The following is an 8,813-nucleotide window of genomic DNA, read 5'->3' as shown; positions in this document are numbered from 1 at the left end:
AGTTCAGCTCCTATCCAACTTACTGTAAGATTGAAACCCTCTTCCCACACCTAAATACATGCCACGTAAATTATAATTTATGAAAATTAAAAAATAAAGATATTTAAGACTTAAAATTTTTAAGATTAATGCTTATATGGGACGTATTGAGGTATGTGAGGAGGGTTTGGTTTGTACACGATTTGGATTCTTTACTTGAGACAACTAAAAGGTGGCGAGTGTATACGTGGATCGCGGATCAAAATATGATTCCACGTGGCATTATGGATGGTTGTTGAGATAAGAATCTCTTCAATTTTAAGTTAAATATAATCGAATAATCGACATATAATAATAAAAGTATCTTTCGACGTGGATCGTACGTATTATTCTGTATTAAAATAATCGCGAAACAAGCAATTAAAACTGGCAAACTACGTGAAAAAGAAAGCAGAGTTGATCGTCGCTTCTTCAACATCCACCGACATTTGCAGATGTACGGTTGAGATTAAACTAAAAATCTCACCGGACTTGAAACGTACTCTTTAAATCCAGTTCGTAGTTTCTGCGGTTCCGCTTTCGGATTCTCGAACCAAGCTAACAACAACAAGGCAAAGTTGCTCCAACATCTCCTCACATAGACTTCCTTCCCTTACCCCGTTGTTTTCTTCTTCGTGTTTGACAGAATAGAAGTCAACAGATCCAACGTTTTTCGTCAGATCAGAACCACTGTATAGACGGTTCTCGTTCTCTCTTACAAAAATCATTATAGGACGAGAAGTAGTGAATCAGTAATAGGAGGAGAACAAAGGGTGCTGGTGAATTGGTGGTGATGGCGCCAAGCACGATTCGGAAGGCGATTGGAGCGGTGAAGGATCAAACGAGTATCGGAATCGCGAAGGTCGCAAGTAATATAGCTCCAGATCTTGAGGTTGCGATCGTGAAGGCGACGAGTCACGATGACGATCCAGCGGACGAGAAGTATGTAAGAGAGATCTTGAACCTCACATCTTACTCTAGAGGTTACATCAACGCTTGCGTTGCTACTGTGTCGAAACGACTCGGTAAAACTCGGGATTGGATCGTTGCACTCAAGGCGTTGATGCTTGTACACAGGCTTTTAGCTGAAGGAGATCTAGCTTTTCAGCAAGAGATCCTTTACGCGACTCGGAGAGGAACTCGGCTACTCAACATGTCCGATTTTCGAGATGAAGCTCACTCGAATTCTTGGGATCATTCAGCTTTCGTTCGAACCTACGCACTTTATCTCGATCAGAGACTCGAGTGTATGGTGTACGAGAGGAAACACAGCAGTGGAGATGACCGATTTGAGAGGAGAGACGATCGGGATCGGGAGAGGTCGTACGAGTCGGATCGTGGAGATTTCAGAGATGAGTACGGGAACTATGGAGTGAGACAGCCGCAGAGGTCGAGATCTTATGGTGATGTTAATGGAGTTGAAGGAAGGGATGATAGGAGACCGGTTACACCGGTTAGAGACATGAAGCCAGAGAGGGTTTTGGGAAGGATGAGTCAGCTCCAACGGCTATTTGACCGGTTCTTGGCTTGTCGTCCAACAGGTCCAGCGAAGAACTGTAGAATGGTTCTTATTGCTTTGTATCCAGTTGTGAAGGAGAGTTTTAAGATCTATGCGGATATCTGTGAGATATTAGCAATTTTGCTGGATCGATTCTTTGATATGGAGTACTCTGATTGTGTTAAAGCTTTTGAAGCTTATGCGAGTTCTGCTAAGCAGATTGATGAACTTGTAGCGTTTTATAATTGGTGTAAGGATACTGGTGTGGCGAGGTCTTCCGAGTATCCAGAAGTACAGAGGATTACTAATAAGTTGTTGGAGACTTTGGAGGAGTTTATGAGGGACAGAGCGAAGAGGCCCAAGAGTCCGGAAAAACCCGAAGAGACGTTGCCGGCCGTGGTTCAAGAGGAGGATGAGCCGGTCTCGGACATGAATGAGATTAAAGCGCTCCCTCCGCCGGAGAACTGGACTCCTTCCGTGACGGCAGCACCAGAGCTGGAGCCGCAGCAGGAGACAGGGGACTTGGTGGATTTGAAAGATGATGCCTTTTCTCCCGAAGATCAGTCTAACAAATTTGCCCTAGCTTTGTTCTCTGGACCGCCAACAGGTAACTCAAATGGTTCATGGGAGGCGTTTTCATCAAATGGGGATTCTGAAGTGACGTCGGCGTGGCAGACACCAGCGGCGGAGAGTGGGAAGGCAGATTGGGAATTAGCTTTGGTGGAATCTGCGAGCAATTTGTCGAAGCAGAAGGCCGCATTGGCGGGTGGATTCGACCCATTGTTGTTAAACGGAATGTATGATCAAGGTGCAGTGAGGCAACATGTGAGTACTGCTCAATTGAGTGGAGGGAGTTCAAGTAGTGTGGCATTGCCTGGACTGGGCAAGGGCGCGACGCCAGTGCTGGCACTTCCTGCCCCCGATGGGACTGTTCAAACAGTGGGTCAGGACCCGTTCGCAGCTTCATTAAGTATACCTCCACCGTCTTATGTGCAGATGTCTGATATGGAGAAGAAACAACAATTGTTGACTCAAGAACAGCTGATGTGGCAGCAATACGCCAGGACTGGGATGCAAGGGCAAGCTAGTTTGGCGAAGATCAGTGGCGGAACAGGATATTATGCTCCAGTTGCACCCGCTATGGTGCCATATGGGATGCCGCCGATCAATGGGATGGAACCTGGAAGGTATTACTATGCTGCACCCTATTGATTTTTTTCTACTCTTTGAATCATATTTTGTTGATGTTAGTGTTTATCTATGTACTTAAAGGCGTGTGTGGGGGAATGGGTGAAATTAAGGGAAGGAGAGATTTTTAAGGGGGAGAGGAAATTTGAGATTAGGGGAATATCTTGTTGCTCTTGTAATCTTCAGATTGTAGATTTTAGAGATCCAATCGTCTTTTTCAAGTTTTTTGGCTAGAAGAATGTCTTGCTGTTTGTAATCTTCAGATTGTAGATTTTCGAAAATCCAATTCTCTCCTAGTTTTTGGTTTTTTGGCTTTCAATTTAATGATTCATGAACTAATGGATCAAAATGAATAACTCACACACCAAATTAAATGGAACAAATGATGTCACTTCATTAATCAACTTCTACCATCAAGTTTATTGCCTGTCTGATTATGTTTCGTTGTTCTCTTTCCTTTGCTAGGAGGTTTGTCTCTGTATAAGGAATACAATAATCCTTGAAGAGAGTCGTCCAATGTTCATTCATTATCTAGAGAATGAACTTACACACCAAGTAGTCTATCTATTATTTCCTTCAAATACACGTACCTATCAGTTTATATTTCTTTGAACAACTATAGATGTTTTCCTTTCACAATCCATATGTTTAGGGATTGTGCCAATTCAGTTATGCTTTTGGAAGAAAATTTATAATGGTTTTTGTGATAATGTCCTTATTTGATTTTTCAGTGTTCATTTGATGGAGTGTGGTTTTTGTTCTAGTAATCTATCATTCACTTGATATTTTTGTTTTAGGGGCAGTTGCATGTCCATTTGCCTTATTCTATTTAAAAAACATGTGTAGACGACACACATGCAGATAGACATTGCTTCTATTTAAAAAACATGTGTAGACAACACACATGCAGATGGACATTGCACATGGCACACAACGGGGAATGGTTAGTCCATGACCTCAATTTGAATAGTAATACGTCAACCAAATGAGCTATTGAAATGGTCTAAGTCCCATAAAAGTATAACTAATACATACATTTTATATAACTACCCAAGTTTTAAACCCATATTTATGAATGGGAATCCATATCAAACTCGGCATTATTTAACATTGAATCCGAATTATATCAGCACTATTAATGCACTAAATTTCATCGAACTAGGGATGTGTTGGTGTATTTCTAGTTTTTATTTTTTATGGATTTGTCTTTCTAATTATAGCCTAATTAATGGTTTAAACTTAAAAGGACATAGTCCTGAAATGGATAATAATAATAATCGAAGTCAAATTGAAAAGCCAATGTGAGAATTCAGGGTAACAATAGATCTCCATATTTCTCTATATGGGATCAATACTAAAATCAGTTGAATCATGGATGGACCACCGATTTGGTTTTTCTGAGATTTGTGTTGCATTTGATATGTAGTTCTAAGAGTCCCAAATAGGAAATCCTGTGCTCTTGTAGTTGTTCTTGATGATTGTGACTGAAGCAAACAAAAAAAAACCATTAGGGGTAAAAAAAGGTACAAATTCAACTGAACAGAGAAAGCAGACTGACTGATGTTGTTTTTAGATTGTTTCTTCTATTATTAGACTTATATATGACCTTATAGTTTACATAACTGAAAAGTTGACTCTGGTTTCAAGAAGAGAACCTCACTGACTGGAATCTGGTACTAATAATAGAGATATACAGATGGTTTTGGTTGTGAAGTTAGGTGGAACCAACAGCTCTTGAACATCTGTCAAATACCAAACCCAACAAAGTAAAATAGAGAAACAGTGTCTTGGATCAATGTCGGTTCCAAACTTCCAGTTGTTTGTCAATGTCTTAGCCAGACTTGGACACCCATTTACATCTCCAGTTGTGGGCTTATGGACCACCTCTACCAAAGGAAGGTGATCAACCTAAGATACCAATGCTGTTGGGACACGTGTCAGAAGATGAAGGGAGATAGTTATATTATCCACAACACATGTAGTTGGGAGCAGGTGGTATGAAGTGGTTGCTACTTATTAATATCACGGAATTGTTAATTATTGCAACTAGCAACACCAATAATAGAGTTGCTAGTTATGACATAGGTAGAAATTATATAATTTATTTATATCTTGTATGGTGGGTGCTGGGGGTGGGGAGTTTTTCGGATCTAATTAATATTATTTTTGGATGTCGTAGTACGTCAACACTTGGTCATTTATAACCCATTTTTTAACAAAGAGAAAATATCTTAGGGGGGAAGTCTAGATTGGCTATAAAAAAATTAGACATTTCGAAATAGTCCCATATTGTTTATCCTTGGGATACGTGGAGTAATAAAGGGTGTGTTTGATTGTAGAAAAATCGGGAGGGAAAATCATTCATCATCTACTTGCTGATTGAGGTCCATAACAACCTCCTTGCTTAAAACGGATTGGGTTCAGGTTGGATGCGAGTATATCCAAATTTTTTTATTTGGTTTTAGATCTGGATCCTACTAGTTAAAATCATATTCGAATCATTTGGCTTTCACTAAACTTGAAACCTATATCTGGTTCCGATCCAACCAAATTAATTGATTCGAGTCGGTTGGTTAATTTCGAATCATTTAAGGTTTCTTCGATAAATAACAAAAATCTTTAAAGGTAAGGTGACTTAAATTCAAGACCTCATCCTTTTTGGGAGGATGTTTTGGCCATTGAGCCTAACATTTGTTAGATCAGCATCCAACTTAGGTCAAGGGACAGCAATCCATATACGAACCACTTTTTAATTCGTATATAATTAAAGGAATCAAATATGCTAAAATTGGATTCAAATAAAATTTGACTCATTTTAAGCCCTACCCCCCTCCCCCTTTTCACGCCCACCAATAATGATCATCATGTCTTGATCTCCAATTGAAGTGTGAGTTGATTACATACAATAATTATCTAGAGCTCTTAAATCTTAACTATTATGATGAGAGGAGGAAGAGAAGAAGTGGTTCGACACCAAAATTTGTGTGATCGTAAATGTCTCTAATTTTATATTTAAATTTAATATAATCAAGTCATTTTTGTAAAATACCAGAAATTGCAATCGATGACCGAAATAGGTTACCAAAGCATCATTTTTTTTATTATGTAATATTCATAAATTCTCTAATCAATATGTTAAATTACAAATAAGTCGTTTTAATACAAGGGCCTTTCCACATGCCAACTTCTAGTTGAGTAATAATGTTTCTCAATTAAGAGGGTTGCTCAGAAAATGCATTAATGTCCAACAACCCTTATTTATACTGTCTTAAGAAAAATGGTCATGGAAAAATGAATATATATTGGTACAATAATGCTGAAGTGATCTCAGCCTCCAACCTCACATCGCACTTCTTGATGTGAATGTTTATGAGAACTGTTTGAGTGTTCCAATAGAAAAATATCAACATGAAGATTGATTTTTAGAATAGTTTTATAACTCGTCGAGTCAACTTTAAATTGGATTTCGAGGTTGTTCAACTCAAAATTTGACAAAACCAACTTGTCAAGTCAACTTGGCAAATAATCAAATCAATTTGGTCCAGTTATCTAAAAAATGCACCCTGTCAGATAAGAAACTCGACCAAGTTATTTAGCTACATATAATTTTTTTTTTTTGTGGAGAACAAAAATTAAGTATTTTATTTATTTTAAAAGTTTAAAATTTAATTTTTGTATTTAATATATCTCTATTTGACTCAATCAACTTGACTTGACTTGCCTTGCCTCGATAATCATCTGAATCGAGTAAAGTTTTAAATTTTGTAACTTCGGTTTTTGATTTCGAGGGTAAAATCATGAGAGAATAAGTAGTGGGAGTTCGTAGGTTGTGAGTTTGATACCTAGTATGAGCAGTATTTCCTTGAGGTCAACTGCAAGGGTGCACCTTCAGTTGCCTGGTGTGAATGATGTGTGGGCAATGCACATGCCTGGGGGAGGGACCCATATGCCTTGGCTCGGGCCCTGGCTCTTTCGGCCCCCCTAGTTGGACGTAAGTTCGGACATCCTGTCATAAAATAAAAATAAATGTCCTACTAGGATTCATGTAATAATCATTAATAAAGTTCATTTCTTCACAATTGGATTAGATCGGGTGCATCTTGGATTGGATCCTTATTAGATTCCAAAATATCACACCAAACTCTATCCGATGATAGGGGTATCATGTCGAAATCAAATTTTATCCAATCCAATAAATATGATATATATTTAAAAAAAATGGGCACGCTTCGATCCCAAAATCTCATAAATATTTTTGGTCTGACTTCCCAAAGTGAGAACTCAAAAGCAGATCCAGGCCATTCCGGCTCTCGGTTTGGGAATCAAAAGCTGAGTGCCTACCAAAAATGCCTTTTTTATAAACTCCAAAAAGTACTTTTGATGGACGGAAAGCTAAAAGCAGCTACCAAAATACTTTTCGAAGTGCAACTTGAACTGAAATTAACTAGAGAACATAAGAATCATGTGCTAGTGGAACCAAAAGCAACTAGACAACTTTCTTACGTTTTTCTTTCCTTCCAATTAATTAGTTCAGAGTAAGCTCCTTTAGAACCCCAAGCATTTAATAATGGGTTTTGTTAACATGTGCCCTAAGGGCACACCTTAAGCTGCACACCTTGAAAATAAATATTTAAGAGTATTTTTTATTAAAAAAAATCTTTTTTAAGGATATTTTTGATAGGAAATTCAATTTTCAAAGTGTATTTAATACAGCTTAACGCGTGCCCTTAAGGCACATATTAACAAAACCCTTTAAGAATAGCAAGGTTACAAAGCCTTGACCGGCTATGTAGAGAAGCTATATACAATCATAATTCTGAACACTAATTCCGAGGAATTTGAATCCAATAAAAGGAAAATCCTGGGGAGACTTTGGCAGTGTTTGTTTGCGTTATTTTTCAACGTTTATTGTTGAAAAAAATTTAATTAAACATTTTTTGTCAAAATAACGCGTTTGTTTACTCTATATTTTCAGCGCTTATTGCTGAAAATAAGTGAAAAAAATTCAGCACTATTTTGATATTGAAAAAAAATACTGAATCGGTAAGCACTTCGCTTTTTTTCGACACGGACAAGTATGTCCTTATTCTTAAAAGGATATTACCTCTTATATCCCATGAATAAGTATATAAGCATCCCACAAATTAATAAACCCACACCATGGTTAAATTATTTTGTCTTGTATGAGTTAAAAGTTTTGGAATGAGTTGATTTTTGGTGAGGATGATCTCCTCAGTAGTATATAAGCACCCCACAAATTAATAAACCCACACCATGACTAAATTATTTTGTCTTATATGGGTTAAAATTTTTGGAATAAGTTGATTTTTGATGAGGATGATCTCTACAATGAGGAGATCATCCTCACCAAAAATTAGCCCATCCTGAAACTTCTAACCCTATCAAAACAAGTTCAAGAACCTTAAATCATCCTTTTTTTTTTTGAAAACTATTTTTGACAAGTTAAAAGTTTCAAAATAGAATGATTTTTTATGAGGATGATCTCTAGACCATATAAATCATTCTCACTAAAAATTTGGTCATTCCAAAAATTTTAATCCATATAAAACAAAAAAAATTGGCGATGGTGTGGGTTACCCTTATTAATTCATAGGGTGCTTTTATAATTACACATCCTTCATTTTCATCAAAAATTATTCATCCAAAATTAAGTTCTTTTAATGTTGATTTCAAATTTTGGTGACTTGTATGACATTATTATTTTTAATTTGAAATTTGTACGCTTTTATAAATAAAAATTATTATTTATAAATTCAATATTTGAGTATTATTTATTATTTAATAATGAATTGTATTTTAATTTTATAGAAAATAATATATTTTATTATGTTTGATAAGAAATAGGCATTTGAAACATGCAAACAATGTATAATATGATTGTAAAAGTAACAAAGACAATTTACCAGCTTCAGCAATGCGTAACAAACATGATTCAGCATCTAAACAAACCACTTTTTTAGCACTTAAATTCAGCGCTTAAAAGTTTCAGTGCTTAATGTTATTCAGCACTTATTTTTTTCAGTTTAACAAACAGCATCTTTGTTTGTCACTATGATTATCACTGTGTTGATGTGATAGCCATAGACGT

The 8,813-nt window shown here is 36.8% G+C and overlaps 1 pseudogene; it reads left to right on the top strand.

Moving 5' to 3' along the window:
* The first annotated feature begins 435 nt into the window (after nt 1-435).
* LOC147397251 (putative clathrin assembly protein At2g25430 pseudogene) lies at nt 436-3,023 on the top strand (annotated as a pseudogene).
* Nucleotides 3,024-8,813: the final 5,790 nt, after the last annotated feature.

This window comes from Akebia trifoliata, chromosome 8, assembly GCF_017979445.1.
Source record: "Akebia trifoliata isolate Shusen 1 chromosome 8, ASM1797944v1, whole genome shotgun sequence".
NCBI lineage: Eukaryota > Viridiplantae > Streptophyta > Magnoliopsida > Ranunculales > Lardizabalaceae > Akebia > Akebia trifoliata.
This window is presented reverse-complemented; position numbering and strand designations above follow the sequence as displayed.